Source organism: Chiloscyllium punctatum, chromosome 5, assembly GCF_047496795.1.
Source record: "Chiloscyllium punctatum isolate Juve2018m chromosome 5, sChiPun1.3, whole genome shotgun sequence".
NCBI classification, from domain to species: Eukaryota; Metazoa; Chordata; class Chondrichthyes; order Orectolobiformes; family Hemiscylliidae; genus Chiloscyllium; species Chiloscyllium punctatum.
Window position 1 is genome coordinate 131,463,361 of NC_092743.1, and position 18,686 is coordinate 131,482,046.

The 18,686-nt window shown below is 38.9% G+C and overlaps 1 protein-coding gene across 9 annotated transcripts in view; it reads right to left on the bottom strand.

The window, feature by feature from the left end:
• The window catches only part of zfhx4 (zinc finger homeobox 4), a 356,463-nt gene that overhangs the window by 262,703 nt on the left and 75,074 nt on the right, over positions 1–18,686 (bottom strand). For 2 of the 9 annotated variants that reach the window (XM_072571364.1, XM_072571365.1), the window contains exon 1: positions 8,178–8,420. The exons of 2 other annotated variants lie outside the window; for them this stretch is intronic. The gene's annotated coding sequence lies outside the window, so the exon portion shown is untranslated. Of the gene's footprint in view, positions 1–6,890; positions 7,104–8,177; positions 8,421–9,994; positions 10,093–10,161; positions 10,181–11,088; positions 11,204–11,500; positions 11,568–18,686 lie in introns of those variants that run through there. 5 more of the 9 variants (XM_072571369.1, XM_072571366.1, XM_072571370.1 and 2 more) reach the window with 5 other exon arrangements.

Sequence of the window (18,686 nt, forward strand, 5' to 3'; positions counted from 1 at the left end):
CAACCTTTCCAACAACATGCAGATATTTCTGCAACTTAGGTGGAAATTTCTTACTAACAACATTCCATGGATGTGGCAGGCATCACTTATGTCAAATTTTGAACTGTTTCTATAAACAAAATAATAAATTGGTGCTGAGTAAATGCTTGCATGAAGACTTATCCCGATTAACAGGCATATACTGGAAATCATTCAAGGAGGGCGTTTCTAACTAGAAGGTATCAATATATATTAAGAAATGTGGAGTAACTTGCATCTTACAAAAGGTATAGATTAAATATTTTAAAAATACCACTTTCTTCCTGTGTTTCTTGATATTCTTTTGTTGGCTTAATCATGATACAATTTGAATGTTACGTGATAGAAGATGGCTCTAGCCTAGCTATTCATTTTCAATGTTATAGCAAAGTGCTTAGAAATATATGCATTTCAATTAAGGGAAAGCTTATCTAAATTGATCACTCTCGATTCCACGATAGACTAATAGCAAGCTAATTTTAATATGGTACAGTAGTGTCATGTAGCCACAAGTTCCTCACGAAATATATCATTGAAGAAACCAACAAATATTTTATAGTGTGTGACATTCTATATTTTTGTTCATCTCTATATTAGTGTGATGTTAAATCCAATTGAACCATATCTTTATTGTTATTTCGAAGAACCTATCCTGCTTTCTTCACTCAACAATTCATTGTCCATTTTTATCGTCTGTTACGTTGCAGTTAAATGTTGTGAAATTGTGTTGAATGGCTATCTCTGCTAAAACAAAGATGAATCAGATTTGTGCAGTTCCTTCTGAAAGAAAATAATAATATAGTCTTCAATGGTCCTGCTCTCTCTGGATTACAATTTAATGGATGGAATGCAGAAATCTCTCAATGTAGAAGCTAGCGATATATCAGTGTTAGTTGTACATTTCAAGTTTTATCAAAGATAAATTCTTCTCTTGCCAATGTAGTAAAAATGCATTGCACCACTCTGCATGCCAGCAAAATGTGATTGAAGCAGAAATGAAAAACTTTGTGCATCCAGGCTCCTCAAATACTATTAACCTGAATAATTCCAAAGCAGTTGGGCATTATGTTCACATTTTTTGATTTGATATGGCTAATTTGAAAAAGAAAATACAACTAAACTATGCAAGAGATGTCTTGATTATTTTAAAATATCATGTGATTAAAAACAAAGCTTAATAATCTTGTCAAAGTGAGTTGCTATGTGAATCAATTCGTGTATTTTTAATACAGTGGTTATACTCATACTGTGTAACTACATTTGTACAGTCTGTCCAATAGACTCACTGGATTATTTCAACATCATTACAATTATTATTTTTGTAATTTAGAGTCATTTAGCTATTCCTCCACTGTACTATGAGAACACGGGAAATTGTAACCAGCTACTAACTGCCTGTCATTCAATTCTGCAGGGACTGGAAATGTGCCAATTACAGCACATGACAGTTTATTAAATGTGTTTAACACAATTATAAAATATGCCAATCTTTGGAGAAACAGAATATAACACATTTTTCTTGTTAAAATAGTCATATCCAAATTAAAGTACCAATATACAGTCACTGTGATTTCAGTTTATGGTATTGCAAGTGCCCTAAAGCTTTTCCAGATTAAGTAATTTCACATTAAAAATTAACCTGACAAGACCTTTATTCAAATGACAAGTATGTGCATATAGAAGTTTTGTGAACTGCCAGCAAACAATAGGGGTCAACAGCTGACGTTCTATGTCTACAATCGTCTGGGGCCTGAAACTGTTACTTATTACAACCTAAATTCATGTGAAACATTTTGAAAATATACTTAGAGTAAATAATATTTTAAACAAGTGGTTAAAATGTCAGTTTATGTTCTCCAAAGTATATCTGCAGTATTTTCACATTCAGAATGGTAACAAAATAAAAATTTACACCACTTTGACAAACATTGACTAATTAATCTATTTTCATTAAACGATATCTCTGACAAAGTTACTAAAAATGAACTGATGAGATTATAATGGATTTTATTAGTTAATGTTGTAATTGGCAATGTTATCTTTCTATAGATTACTGCGTGTAACTTTTAGAGGGGGGAGAAAACTTCACCAAAGAAAATAATTGAACATCCTTGACACTGATGGTCAATATTTGGTTTGTGACATGCCTGGCATGTTCTTGTAACTCTCCTGTATACAAACCTTTTTTAACAGCCACAAGCTGCAGTATTATCATACATATTACTTCACAAGAGGAGAGAATCCAAGGGAATTCCATAAAGCTGCTGAAATATGAGACTATGCTTGTTTTCTCAAGTCTTGGACAAATACATCTTTAGAGTGAGCTGAGCAGTTGAGGTGGGGGGGGGGGGGGAAGGAAGAAGAGCCTGCATTTTCATCTTTCTTTCATCTTAGTCATTCAGTCAACCATTCAGTCTGCCATTCAACAGTACTTTTCATTATGCAAAAAAATGCTAATCCTTTTCCGATGCTTTCACACTTGTATAAACCTCCATTTCTCCAACTGAAAAGCAATTATATCAGTTTACATTTCTGTCAAAAAAACAGGATTAATTCTGGAACAGCAGAATCTCTTCTTTCTCATATTCTGTTATCGGAACCGAAAGAGATTATTAGTGACGATATTTCCACAATGCAAAGTTACACTTGCTTTAAGGCTGTGATTTAATTGGTCAAAGAAAAACAGCTTTAGTTACTGCGGAAACCCTTTTCAGCAACAGAATTGACCTTTTCTTGCTAAGGTCTGAATAGAATGAACCTGAAACTGGTCTATTAATCAGAAACAAATTATGAAAGAATGTGGCTGGAATGTTTGACACTATGCTGTCTTAGGACACAGTAAAAGCTAAGTAACAATGTCCTCTTCATGGGTAATGAAGAACCATGACAAATGAGACAGAGAAACTATTCGTTTGCATATGCAAATTCCTATACAAAGGAAACATGTACAAACAAGTGTCGTTGTAAGGTGGATTAGGCAAACAAGGCTTTCTTTAAAAACCCTCTGCAGCCCTGAACATTAGTCAGCACAATTAACCCAGTTACCATGGTGATTAATGAAATTTTACCATGGTATGAGTTAAATTAGAAAGCTAGTTATGTGTTTCCTCTACCCAACTCAAAATTCATTATTTTTGCCAGAACAATAATGCAATTGTGTTTGACTGATCTCTGCCAGCTCAACAAGCCTCTAAATTGACAATTTGCATATGTTAATATAATTAAGTGCTAATTACATGAAAGTTGTACATATTCACATGCACTTTCCCCCGGTGCTATTTAGCTTGAACTCCATCCAAGTTTTTAACCCTAAAAGAGATTCTAACTAGGAAAGAATAATTGTGTTACACAGCCCTGGGGCTCTAATGGAAGGGCCCTACACTTAATACGTTAAGCCTACTACTAGTTTCTTATCAGTCCACCCTCAAGAGTTGTTGGTATTGTGGGTATATGAACTGTACCAAGCTGCCAGGATTTCTGACTTCAAATCATGGCTTCACTTTTAGCAGCTGATGTTAACTCACACCAATTATTCACAGTGTAATGATTGAACCAGTTACACTTCCACTTGTGGATTATGCAATCCAAAATAATCTTCCCACTAAATCACTGCAAATGCATAAACACTAATATAAAATATATGCCTAAAGTTGTTTTATTGTTTTAACTAGTACACAGGAATTGAATATGTTTGTATCCTTGATGAACATGGAAAATTCTGATTTGTTATACTGAATCCGAATAAAATAAAACCAAAGTCACCATATTCACAATAGCTGCACATGTCAAATAAATATAACTTTTCAAAGCGAAAGAGAAAGGATTTCTTTTGGCAAGAGGACAGCTTGCATGGATTAAGGAGTCTTTGTCCTTTCTCATATGCATTTCTTCTTGCAAACTAAATTGACCGAGTCTGCTCCACATTTTTAGGAAGGAACATTTTATACTGAATGGAAAAAATGTTCTGCAGTGTAAGATAATTGGTGCAGCTGCATTTGAACTTCATCCAGATGGTTCACAATCATAAAATAACCCCGCTTTTTACTATTTTCCCACATTCTGATATAAAACCTGGCTGCATGCTCCCTTTCATTAAATACCTTATATACAGAAGGTGGGTGGGGGGGGGGGGGGAGGAGGAGGAGGAGGAGGAGAGAGAGAGAGAGAGAGAAACACACACACACACACTTGAAATTGACACTGATTCCTGATTTGAGCTCTAAACATTCAGCAATGGCAGTGGGAATAAGACTATTTCAGTGAACCACTCACTATTTTCTACCAACAGTGTACACTCACTACCTGAACAGCAATGAAGAAAGCTTCTCCTTCAGGATTACTGTACATATGTACACGTAGACACACACACACACACACACACACACACAAACAAACCCCAAAGTGAAATTAAGAGTTTATTTAGGTTAGAATGTGCAATGTTTGTAATTTTTCATTTTGCTTTTCAGTTTTATCATTTTATACATTAATTACATTTAACATTCTAGACTGTTAAAAATGTCAATACAATTGCACAATTTTAATTAAAACAGGCTAACACATTTGTTCAAAACTGCATTGATCGCACAGTTACATCATAACCTACGATCTGACGTTACAGAACTTTTCTTTTATATGACTGTAGGCAAATTTGTTCACTAAAGCTTCCACCAGCAATTTGCTGACTGTTTCAATGTGCAGAATTTGATTTTTTTCAGATGGACTACATTGTCACCTTACATGACAGTAACCTGGCTGTGTTTCCAGCCTGTCAATAAGCCATCATCAAATCTTCATTTGATGCTAGAAATATAAAGACCCAGCATAACTAAATATGTTCATGGTATTTATAGCTCTGACACTAACAACAGTGACTAGCAAATATACTGCTAAGTTAACTCTTAATTAGTTTGGTGGCGTCATGTACACGTCAGCAGCATATTCCTAATGATATCTCGTGCAAACATAAAAATGGATTTTCAGTGGAATATCAAAATGAAAATATTGTGAGTCTGTGAATACATCACTTCAAAGAAAATAAAGTCATATGTGCCAATCAATGATACTGCTGGTGTTGGAATCTGTTTAGGTCAAGGTAGTTAATTTTCTAACATTTTAATCTGACTATCGTCAATGTGTTTTTCTACCCTATTTCTCACTCTCCAGGATTTTATCATCATATTAGTTGAGTAGTTAACAACGAATTCATTCTCTAATATAAAATGAGAGCATAATTTTTGATTAAGAACGTAAATGATATTTAATAAGTAACCGCACAAATTTGGATTTCTCAGGCCTTTTACTTTGCACAGACAAATGCACAACTGGGCATGTGCTGATACAGACTGCCAGAGTCCTGGTACACCTTCAAATTTTCAAGCTTTGGAAAAGAAACAGAGGAATAAAAGGCGCCAAAAAGCCATTCTACAGTGAAGGATTTTAAATCACTAAGCCTCTTCTAATAGACTTGAGACTTATTGAGGTAGAAACCATAAAAAATGAAGAAGGGAAATTTAATCCCTGAAATATTGATTTGCACATTAATATCATATAGGGTGAGAGCAATTTGGCTTCATGGAAATGACACATTGTCGACCCTCGGTGAAGTCAGAACCAATCTTGCAGCTGAACATGTCTGAATCTCAAGAGTTATTAAGGGCTTTCCTTCTTGCCTTTATGAGTTTTTCTCTGCCTACCAATTCCATGTTAAATGTATTATCTTTAAGAAATAATTGTAAAACCTCAGGGGTTTTTCCAGTTAATGGATGGGAGTCTAAACCACATCAGATCCTGAAATGCAACATTAAACCCTTGCAATCAACAAAGCCACCTCAGTTCTGCTTCCATCCAGTGCAGGCTATAATATTGTTATTGTGGATAATCTAATTTCACTGTGTAAGTTTTAGCTTATGGTTAAAGTGCCAAGAGAATATTACAGAATATATGAACTGATTCACCCAGTCCCTTTTATTTGATTAGCCATTTTGCAGCATAAGGTTTTTTTTCTAAAGAATATCAATATAAAATTAAAGGAAATTATTGCATAAAACAGACGTTTCTTGCACCACTTTGTAAAACGCTTAACTGCACAATCTGAGCGGATAAGGTTCTAATTTAATTGTGGATGAAACACGGCAAACGTCAATGAGAGTACTGCATGTTAATAATCTATACAAATCTCATTCTTAATCATGCCAAAATGAACAGCGTTTAATAAGTTAAACTATTGTATTTACAAGTATTGCTACAGCCTCAAATATTTTATTAAGGCCATTGACTAAACAATACCAGGTCAAAAACAAAAGGTTATTGTACCAACCAAAACGAACGTACATTTTCAGTATTTAGTACCGTTCGATTGCGGAAAAACATTATGTGCTGTTAACCCAGAGCAAAAGGCGGAAAACAAAACCAGAATAAACGACTGGCACAAGATAGCGCTTTCGCTATTTGCGTCCCTGGCTTCATATACATAATCCATATGTACGTGGGTCCATATAGATACGTATTTACAGCCATTGTAAAACTCATTGGATGCGTTTTTTAAAGAAAGTACAAAAAAATGATTGCAATGCAGATCAACTTGCCTTTTTAAGCCGCACTGTGGGTATTTTGTTTCTGTATAGATGGTAAATTGGAAAAAAAGTGAAAGCATAGATTTCTGATGGTGACTGCTTCAGCCAACTTTCGCATTAAATAAAATGCAAAGCAAAATCTCCGGGTGCTGGGAAATGAATGGTTTTCACGCGACCTTTCCATCCCTATGCTGTTTCTGTCCCTAACTGTTATTTAACCTGGTTTTGGTGTGGGATATTTTGCCAGTTCTGCGCACAGTTGCTGCTGGAGTGATGAAGGGGAGCGAGTGCATTACATACCCAGCCTTTGCTCTGAGTTTAAACGATCGATCCCCGTGTCACTGCCGTGTCCCAATCGCAGAAGTCAGCCCCGAACGAAAAGGCAGGGCTTTTTTTTTTAACCACAAGCTTCAATAATAATAAAACAAAACACAGAACACCGCGGAATTAAAGCAAGGGCAGTCGCGGAGCGGATTTCGCTGCCTGGATCTCCGGAAAGATACTTCAGAGACAGAGAGGGATGTGTCGGAACGGACAGTGCGCGATACAAAACTGGGGGAAGGAAGACTTTCGCTCGGCTTTTGACAGTAAGGACAATTTCTTGTTTTGGAAGCACACACACACACACACACACACACAGAGTCTGATCCAGGGAAGCGTGGCTGCTTTCAAGTTCACCACCGTCACTATGAAAGTCTGAGCACTCCTCAGTGCACGCCCTGGCAATAAACTCTCAACCTGCTGCTGCTACCTTCCAGCCTGGGATGAGCTATGGACTTCAAGCCGGCTGTGTGCGTCTCTCTCTCTCTCTCTCTCTGTGTCTGTGTGTGTGTGTGAGAGAGAGAGAGAGAGAGAGAGAGCAGCTGGCCCGTACACGGCCAGGTAACCAAAGCAGAACAGCAACAAAAGGAGATCGAGAGAGCTGCTTCCCATTTGCGAGTCGATCCTCTCGAAAACAACCAAAAATACACCAAAGCAATTAAAGGAACGAGAATTACATCTTACGAAAGGCGAGGGACGTGCTAAAGATCTTTGTTACTTTTTTTAAAAACAACTTTAGCTACAAATCCTCCGCTTTGTTTTATTTCTTTTTAATGCTAACTCCACGCTGATGATTACAACTGGAAAGACGGCCGTCGGAAAGTGAACTGTTCAGCGCAGAAAAGATAACGAAGTGGGGGGCTCAGGCAGCGTCTCCAGCTCTCTCTCTCTCTCTCTCTCGCTCTCTCACTGACTAGAAACTCCTCCATCCGAGACCACCCCCCCCCCCTCCAAAAAAAAGGTGCAAGTTGCGTCTGGAAGTAGTTTTGACTGGGAGGCGACACAGCCTGATAGTCAGATCCGTCTCTGATGTGTATCTTACACGTTCACGAGGAAAATAAAAGTCACACGATCCCACTTGTACAAACACCAGGTACGCAAACAGAGAGAGAAAATAAAGCAATCCTCATTCAATCGCGTTTAGAGATTATGTTTAAAAAAAATTGCTTTGTTGACGAGAAAGTCTATGCACACTGAAAACCGCTAACACAGTCCGCTGTATTTCCAAGGTAACACCAGCATGCCGGTTAATAAACTGCAACTTACTATTTTCCCTCGTAGCCGCTTCTTCTTTTTTTGTGTGTGTTATAAGGACATTAATTATTGTCACATCCACTGGCCCCCCGATTGCTTTGGAAAGAAAATGCACAAGGATCCCAGGCCAAGAGACAATGGGGGAGAGTGAAGCGGTTCTGGGGGCCCCGGCTCTATGAGCTCTCTTGCCGGCGTGCGACCGCAAACGGAAAAGGGGAAACTGGAAATGAAAATCCGATATATCTTTATTCTGCTAATTATTTTGCCCTGTAAAAAATGGCTGATTAAGTTGAGTGCGCATGTGTCTTCATTACCGATGCACGACGGGAAGGTGTAATTAGCGAGGTGATCAACATTCAAAAGATTGGACTTGACGCTTTGAAGTTGGGAGCCACGGTGGCCGCTAATGGAGAAGGTCCCAGACCTGACCCAGTGCAGCCCCTGATAGGTACCCAAGCCAGTCACAGAGAGAGAGAGGGCTCTCTCTCTCTCTCTCTCTCACACACACACACACACACACAGATACCCAGACACACAGAGATATACACCACAGCTCCCCTATCACACACAAAGACACACACACACAGATACCCAGACACACACACACAGATACACACCACAGCTCCCCAATCACATACAAAGACACATACAGACAAATACCCAGACACAGACACACACACACAGATACCCAGAGACACGCACACATACACACAGAGAGATACACACACCACAGCTCCCCAATCACACAAAGGCACACACAGATACTCAGACACACACATACACACACACACACCACAGCTCCCCAATCACACACAAAGACACACACACATAGATACCCAGAGACACGCACAAATACACACAGACACACACACAGATACCCAGGCAAATACAGACACACACAGATGTACACCACAGCTCCAGCCCCCCACCCCCCATCACACACAAAAACACACACACAGATACCCAGACAGACACACACGCACACAGATAGACACCACAGCTCCCTATCACACACAAAGACACACACACACACAGATACCCAGGGTTTTGAACAATCCACCTCTGACTTAACACGATCCACACACAGGAAACTCCATTATAGAACCGAAAGCGATTAATTCACACACACACTCATTCCCACAAACTCAGCGGATTCACCAAAACGAAACAGGGAGAGAGAGCGAGAGAAAGAGTCACATCATATGCATAGGTCTCCGTCCGCACACTGACTCCAAGCCGCGGGGTCAGTTTTTGTTGCAAGTCCGTGTCCCCCCGTGTAAACCGCCGTGTGAACACAATCAGAGGCATTCTGGAAGTTGGGCGAAAAGTCATCAACTCGCGAAAAAAAAGAAAGAAAAGCGAGTGTCTTCGCTTGAAAATCTTTACGGACATTTCAACAACAACAAGAAGGAGAAACTAATGATTTTTCGATGTGGGGTGGTGCGGGGGGGGGGGATGTATTGTAAATAATTGGCGGTGCTGCTCTTAAATAATATCATTCGCTGTGTGTGCTTCTTTTAAAATAATCAGGCCATTCAAATAAATAAAACAAGGCAAATAAACACAAAAGCCGAATAAGGTTAAAAAAAACAAACTGCCAGTCTTGTCGCTTCCCCACTAATCGCTTCTTTTCAATGAAACACTACCTATATTGATCGTGCTGATATCTGATCTACTGGCGTGACTTTGTAACACCAATCTATATGACCATTTCCCTTTATTTTAATGTGTGCGTCTATATCCCTGATTGTATTTAAACTGAAATAACGCGTGACTGTCGCGGGGGGCTGATTTTTCCCAGTTAGTTCTTAGCAGCTGGCAAAACCTACCTTATATTTTTGTTCTCCGTCCCTCACCCTTAATAGTCGCTATCGAATAAGACACTAAGGATGTTAATCGTTATAAGGGAATCAGCAGAACACCACTTATCTGGGGAAAATCGAAGGCACTTTATTCAGAGCTGGGTTAGAGGATATGATAAGGCTGGGTGACATACAGTGCAAGTGTGATGGGACATGGTTCTCCTGTCCATTTCTCTCGCCTTCTAATCCTCCCTCTCTCTGTTGCATGTTTGTTGTGCGCTGGAAGAGGTCTCTATCGGGGTCTCTCTGTACGGTGGCCGTCAGTAGACCTCAATTCGCCTTCTTGATCTCTTCCCTTGTCTATCACATCGCCTCTCTCTCTCTCTGGGACTCCTCGCTCTATACCAACACATCCGCACCGCTTAAATGTTAGGGACCCGTGTTCCAGACTTCTCGATAGCCCTCACTCCCCACGCCACCCCCTCCCCACTTCCCCCCCCGGGGGCTATTTGCCAAAGGCGCTGTGTTAACTATTTCTATACCCACCCACCCCCAACCCCAAACAAAACTCAGTATTTGGTTCGAAAGCCGATAACAATCCATTGTTGATCACCAGTGGACAATGTATAAAATCATATTTTCACACGCACTGGATATAAAGCTAAGAATTTTGCACTGAGACAAAACGATTTTCCATTTTCAACGATAAATATATCTATTGATCGATTTGAACTTCCAGCAACAAACTTGCCTTCTTCCAGTTAGGGTTCAATCTTGCTGGACTTTGTCAATCAGATAAACACAAACATGCCACACAAGAACAAAACTTTCGCAATAATAAACACTTTGCTGAGTGCGATAATGGCTATTCTTCAGTAAATGTTTCACTCTCCAAAATCCATTTAAATCTCAATCATTTTCACTGACTAAAAACGCGCTTCTTAAATTTCACAGCATTATCGCCCACCTTCCTCGACTGAATCCTCTATATCCGTTGGAAAAGAAACATTCTTTTCGGCAGCTTCTCTTCCTAACCCCCCAAAAAAAGTGTTCTACAGTACTTTTAGGATTCGATTCAGATAAAAATTTTCACACGTTAAAGAAGTAGTTCGTGCATTTACCTGTGTTTCATCTCCAGCTCTATCAATCCTTTATTCTACAGACCTTTGTAATTTGATTTTAGGGATTTATTTTGTACACAATGTGGTAGATCTTTTTCTCTCTCTCTCTCTCTCTGTTGAAGGGAAATGTATACGATGAACACGCCTGGCGCCCTCTGGGGCTTAAAAGGTCATCACTTTGACAGCAGGCTGACCATCATCGCCTCCCGGGTTCGGCCCATTGTTTATAAACACAGAAATATAGCCACCATTTCCTATCGCTTTAGCAACAGAAATTTCACTTTCTTTCCGGGATACATCATACCGTCCAACAGCAGACGCAAACCACAAATTGTTCAACTTTTGTTCGGAACACAGACAACAGCAGACAATTTTTTTTTAAACAAAAAGGAAAATGAGCAATTTGTTTTACCTCAGGAATGTTATCGATCACTTCTTTTTTGAAGACACTCATTTAAACGTTTGCCAAAAAAAACCCCACGGATTTAAAAGGGTGCCATCCCGAAAGTGTCCAGCACAGCAGGCCCAGTAGAAAAAATGTGATAAATAAATTCGAGTCTAAGCGCTGCCTCTCTCAATGCGGACATATCTGACTTTAATTTAATATTCCGCAATCATATTTTATAACGCAAATAATTCACGCCTATATTTCCAGCACTTTTGCTTCGAACTCATGGACTGCACTGAGCAGAGTGTAATTCACATCAGATCTAAATTAGTACATGGATCATTCTACATTTATCATCACTTTACATTTCTGTTTATCGCTGTAAAATCCTTTTAAGCACTTTAAATACCTCACAAGCCACGCTTTACATTTTCTGAGATCCCGAAAGAAAACAAATTAAATTCTCACACGACCAAATCGTTAAATAATTTATAATCTAGTAATATAGACTAGATGTACCCCTATGTAAAACACTACCGTTATCCCATTGATCTGCTCTTGAATCGATTCGATAAACGGAAATCTATCAAAGCGCTTAAACGTGACATATCATTTACAATCAAACATTTCCTCCCACAACGAAAAAAGGTTTATTTCATGTGAAAAAGAAACATATTCTACTTGACTTAGTCTATTGATCATGGGAGTATAATGAACTTGTATTTATTATAAACTTCACAATTTCAGCATACGTTTACAATCTTGCTTTTAACAAATCCTACCTATTTGAATATTTCATATCCCATTCTTTCAAGTATCCAATTTTGCAATTCTGCCACCTTAAATCCTTTGAAAATTAGACAAAATTAATGACCAATTTCGCAATATATGCGAAAACAATGCGATTCGTTTGTGTTGCTTTTTTTACAATATGACCCACAAATGCATAACATTCTCTTATAAATATCGCACAGTTTAATTGGTGCAAAGGTATACTTTTTTTTAAGAAAACGACTACCACGTCGTTTTAGCACCTTGGATTCTATAGGGCTATAAACGCTTATTAAATATCTTTGAACAGTGTTCAGTGATGAAATGGAGACGCAGCACAGATATATATTTGCTGTTCAGGATCAGACTAATCCCTGCTTTCCCCACGTCTTATGTTAGACTCCACAACACTATTGTTTCAGTTCTCCATTTTTTTTTGTTTTTTTTTCCCCCCAAAAATTCCACTAAATGGTGACTATCAAATTCTGACAATGTAAATTCGAACTGTTGCTGTACAATCGTTATTTTTATTTGTTAAAGAAAATCGATGAAATTGCCTCTAAAGTACTTAGTGAGGCGTGTTTGTACCGACTAGGGGAGAATACTAAATACAGTGGTTGGTCGATGAAAATTGAGTGGTTAGGAAATGTTTAAGTACACGCTCCTTAACGCTTGACTTGGTGACTGAAATTCTGCCGCTCTGATCTTTCTCACTCTCGGCTCTTCCTTTTCCTTACTCTTTTGTGTGCGCGCGTGTTTTTAACCAGCTGCTTCGGTTTTTGTCCACTCCTCCCTCCCTTCATCCTGAAACACTTTTCTGATCTTTGTCCTATTATTTGTTCCCCCCTTTTCTCGGACTTTCATCATTCCCAGTGGCTTTCCTTTCGCCTTTTGATGTTTCCGCACTTCGTTTTTTTTACCCTCCCTCTCTCTGTGTCACGCTCTCATCTTCTCAGTTAGCCCATAATTAGAGCCGATCGCAACATTCCTCCTTTACCCACTCACTCGTTTTTGTCCCCACTCTCTCTGGCTTGTGGAATTTTATTTACGTCCATTTTCCCTCTAAATACTTATTATGGGGAAATACAATGCAAATAAAATAATGTTTTCAGCTTTCGTCTCCTTGTCTTTTGCTGATCTGTGACCTCCCTTCCATGTTCTCTTCAACTTTCTATTCTCCCTCTTTTCTTTCTCTTTATCACCACTGCCCCCTCCCATTCTTCTCATTTGTTTCCTCTCTTTTCATTTCCCATCCTTATCCATTCTTTTTCCTTCCATCCAGAATATCTTTGGTTCACTACACCCCCTCCCTTTCCTAATACTGAAATACCCCACTCTCTCTCACACTGTTGTTTCCAGATGTTGCCCCATTTGTAAAATCACCTCACCCTTCTACTCTGCCTCTTCCCTCCACTATTTTTGTCTATTATTGAGTCTTCTTCTTTCTCACAATCAGATATTATCATTGACTTTCTTCTGTCTTCTCACATCCTTTCTTGGAACATTCTTCACATTTTCTCGATCTATTTAATAATTGAAACATTCCTTTCTGCATTTTTCATTTTGTCTCTAACTGAATGGTTATAGCACACCATGCCCCCAACCCCCAGACATTTTCATTTTTGCTGCTGTTTATCTTCCTTTTCGTTTCCAATTTTACTTTCTCTCCATCTATTTTATTACCTTCTATATGCGTCTCTCAGATACTTGTGGTTTTTCCTAGTATTTATTGTTTTCCAGTTTGCACTCCACTTATCATCTTCTTTTCATTCAGCTTCTCAGTTGCTTCCAGCTGAAATACGCTCTCAGTCGCTTATGACATTTTTTCTTGCTTTACTTCCTCTAGGTCGATCTGTATTCAGTCTAAGTTGCAATATTTTCATCCAAATGCAAATTTACATTTTTCTTGTTCACTGCCTTTTACTCTCTTTCTCCCTTTTAAAATCACTTTTTAAAAAACTTTCCATTAATTAACATTTTCCTGCATTGCTTATTTTCCTTTTCCTTCATTTTTCAGGCTTCTCTGCACCTCCTCCGATTACACCCTGCACTTGTCTTATTTTGTCTCTCTCTTGGAATACTCTCCAGCTCTATATTATTCTCACTATCCCCCACGCAAATTGACTGGAAGCTCATGAAGTTACTATTTTTTAACCTTGCTATCTCATCTTATAGGTAACCCCTGACTGACTGATATGACACATAGGTCAGCAGCTGATGCCAAGACAGCCATCAAACAAAATTCCAAGCACTGAGCAAAGTGCCAATCTACACAGCAAGAGAGCCAGCCATGGGTTGCTATTGTACAGCACACATTTAAACCCAAGTCAAGGTGTTACTTTGTATTTACAAAAAATAAAAAAAAAACATACTACTGCATAATTCATTGAAACTTAGATTTTCATACATAAAAATATTGCACTCTTTGTAAACCGCAATTTTCCTGCAATCTATCTTGAAGTTGTTTTGTGTAAATCGAATATCTTTAAAGCCAGTGACTTTATACCCGACAATAATTTCAAAAGACAAGAATCGCTGCTGTAATGCTGTCCATTTTTCAGATCCAGAGCTCATGAATCATTGCATTGATGTTATGAAGTTGCTCCCAACATGTTGTTAGATTACTGGAGAGGGTTCAGAAAGGATTTACCAGGATGTTGCTGGAGATGCAGGGTTCGAGATAGAGAAATAGAGTGGAAAGACTTGGAATTTTTTTAACTGGATCATAAGAGGTTGAGGGGAGACTTCATTGACGTTTATAAAATCATGAGAGGCACAAATAAGGTAAATGACAAGGGTCTTTTCCCTTGGGTGGGGGAGTTCAAAACTAGTGGGCATATTTTTAAGGTGAGAGGAGGAAGATTTAAAAAGAACACAACGGGCAATTTGTTTACACAGAGAATAGTTCGTGTGTGGAATAAACTGCCTGAGGAAGTGATGGATGCAGGTACAGTTACAATTTTTAGAAGACATTTGGATAAGTGCATGAATAGGAAAGGTTTGGAGGTATATGGGCCAAGCACAAGCAGGTGGGACTAGTTTAGTTTAGGAACATGGTCAGCATGGACTGGTTGGACCGAACGGTCTGTTTCCATGTTGTATGACTTTGTAACTCTATGTAGTCCCAGGAGTTTTACTTATGCACAGTGAAGAGTCATGGCATTTGTTCATGTGTGACTGCAGAGGAACTTGGAGCAAACAGTTTTGTCAACCTGTTGCCTTTGTCCTTCCAAGTGGTAGAAGGTCATTTGTTCAGAACTACTGCAGAGGTATTGGTGTGGACTGGAGTGGATCCTTTAAAATATGCACATTACTAATGAGGGGGAGATGAGCTACATATTTAGACTGGTGGGTGAGACAAAATATAGGAATTACTTTGTCTTGAATAGTGTTGAGCTATTTGAGGACTTTATGCTGCACTAATCCAAGCATTGGAGAGTAACCCACTAGAATCCTACTTACGTCTTGTAGATGGTGCACAGACTTAGAGGAAATAAGTGACTATTCACAGCATCCCCAGCCTCTGACTTGCTCCAAAAACATTTATTCGGCTGTTTTAGTTGAATTTCTGGCCAATGGTTATCACTAGAATGTTGACAGCAGTGATCACTGATTGTCAGGGGTATGTGCTTAGCCCTTCCTTGTTCAATATGATTATTTTCTTGTCTTTTATAAATGTTACTTGCCACTTATTATTCCAAATGTGGATGAGCACTATTACCCAAGATAGAATTGGCTGATCAAACAAAAAGACCTTGTAAATTCGAACAAAAATGAAGGAATAGTTTCATTCTACATGCAATATCAGCAAACTCAAAATGACAACAATTAAATGAAATACTAGAATCTGGTGTTTTGAACATTTATTATAGCACAGCAAAACAAAATAATAACAAGATAATACAAATTAAACTTCCTTTAAAAATACAAGTAACATGACGAACAACCTCCAATTATAAAATTGCTTAGATCAGTATTATTTGATATTTTGCAAAGAGAAATCAGAATTAACTTTTCTGATCCAGTGATCCTTCTTCAGAACTGGCCAGAAGTGAGCCATTCAGTTCATTGCAATTCTGAGGAAGGATCACTGGACTTGGAGGGGTCACTAGACCTGAAGCATTAACTTTGATTTCTCTCCACAGATGCTGCCAGACCTACTGAGATTTTCCAGCAATTTCTGTTTGCATTTCTGATTTCCAGCATTGAAATTCTTCATTTGTAAAAATTCAATATTTTTTATGGATCATCTGAGCTGTGGCAATAATCATCAGATTGCCATTGTATTTGTAAATTCCCCTGAACAGACAATGTTCTTTATTTCCTCCAGAACCTTCTAAGACCAGCCTTCCCAGAACTGTGCACCACAGCATCACTCAGGAAATTGCAGTGCATCGTAGTAGTGTCTGGGAAAGACACATCCCTCACTCTTCATAGAGCTAGCGACATTATGATTAATTAAGAAGTCCAGTCTCTCCATGCTAATGAATGGATGTCAGTGAATGGATGTTAGTGAATGAGTGACTGAACGAATGAGCCAATTGAAGGGTGGGTGAGGTGAATAAGAGGGTAGAGTGGCTAAAGTTGGTCAGTTGGATAAGCTAGATGGGCTAGTGGGTAAGAATAGTGTGTAGATTGGTGTAGGAGGTGAGTTAGTGGGTAGATGAGAGGGCTGGGGCCTAGTCACATTCGAGGCATGGTAAAATCTTGTTGAAGTGTATTTGGGTTGTGGGAGGGCTAAGTAGATCTAGTTGATGGTAAGACATTGTTCAGGGGGATCAGTGTTGATGTGTGAGCAATTGGGTATTCAAAAAGAATAGTCTGAGAAGTGTCGTCAAGTCTGATTGAGAGGTTAGTTGGGTAGTTGGATTGATAGCAGGGTCTGTTTGAGATGAATAATCAGGTCAGGTGGGTGTTACTCAGGTCTGGGGGTGCTAATCAGGTTTGGTCAGATGGTGGGTGGTTATTGGGTTGGCACGTAGTCAGGTCAAGTTGGGTCAGGTATTTAGTTGGTTGGGAGAGGAGACATGAAGATGGTATCAGAGGATGCCATGATTGTGGGATAGTTAAGTGGTTGAGGGCCTAGTCGGACTAGAGTTGAGTCGGGTGATTGGGGTTAGTTAGGGAGTCAGGGATACTTTATTCAGATTGGAACATAGCTTGCTTAAGCAGATAGCCTGGTAGTGCAGGAGTGTGGCTATGTAAGGGTGGGGTGAAGGTGTATATCAGGGATGGCATTCAGAAATAAGAATATGCTTGTTTTGTCTAGCACTTTCTAGGTAACCATTCAAATAAGTACTGTACCACTGAGCTTAGCCAAAGTCTGTGACTCGGTCTACTGTCATCATTGAGTCAGAAGGTTCAGGATGATTGTTGAGAATGACATGTTACAATTGAGAGTAACAAAACTCGATTGATAGAAAGCAGACTTCAATGAGGCAACAACAAAGATGGGCAGGAATGAAAGTTTGGCAGGAAGAACAGTAACTGAACACAGCTACAGGTATTTCAAAGTAAATGGGAAAGGTAGAACAAACAAATCTAAACCTCCATGGATTTATAAAAAAGAGATAGAAATTAAGTTAAAGAAGAAAAAATATGCTATTAGCTAGAAAATGAAATTGCAAACCAAGAAAATATTGAAGGTTCAAGGGAAGTTGAAAAACCAATGATGAGAAGCAAAGAAAAATTCTGAGCAAAGACTAATCGCCAACAGGAAGACATGTCCCAAAGCCTTTTCATGAAATATAAACAGTAAAAGGATGCTGAAAGGATGAAGTGTGCTAACTAAGACCAAAAAAGGGCATCTACGCCTGGAGGCAGGGATAATGGCCAAAATGTCAAATGAATACTTGCATCTGTCTTTACGAAAGAGAGAGAAAGATGCTGCCCAAGCTATGTGACAGAGTGTGGGACTCAGTCAATAGAAATTCACAATTTATAGGACAGACTTGTTGGCTAGACTATTGGTACTTAATGTTGACAGGGCACTGCAACCAGATAAGATGTATCCTTATGATTTTGAAGGAAATGAGTGGAAGTTGGAGGGGCATTGGCCATAGTCTTCCATTGCATCACACAGCACTGAAACAGACCCTTCAGTCCAATTTATCCATGCTGACCAGCTTTCCCAAACTAAACTAGTCCCACTAGTTTGGCCTTTATTCCTCTAAGCCTTTCCTATTCATGTACCTGTCCAAAAGTCTTTTAAATGCGGAAACTATATAAACCCCAATCACTTCCTCTGGCAGCTTGTTTCACAAATACACCACCCTCTGTGAAAAAGTCACGCCTCAGGCCCCTTTTAAATCTTTCCCCCTCACCTTAAAACAATGCCCTCTAGTTCTGAAATTCCCTACTCTAGGGAAAAGACATTTGCTATTCACCTTATCAGTGCCCCTCATGATTTTATAAATTTCTATAAGGTCACCCTTCGACC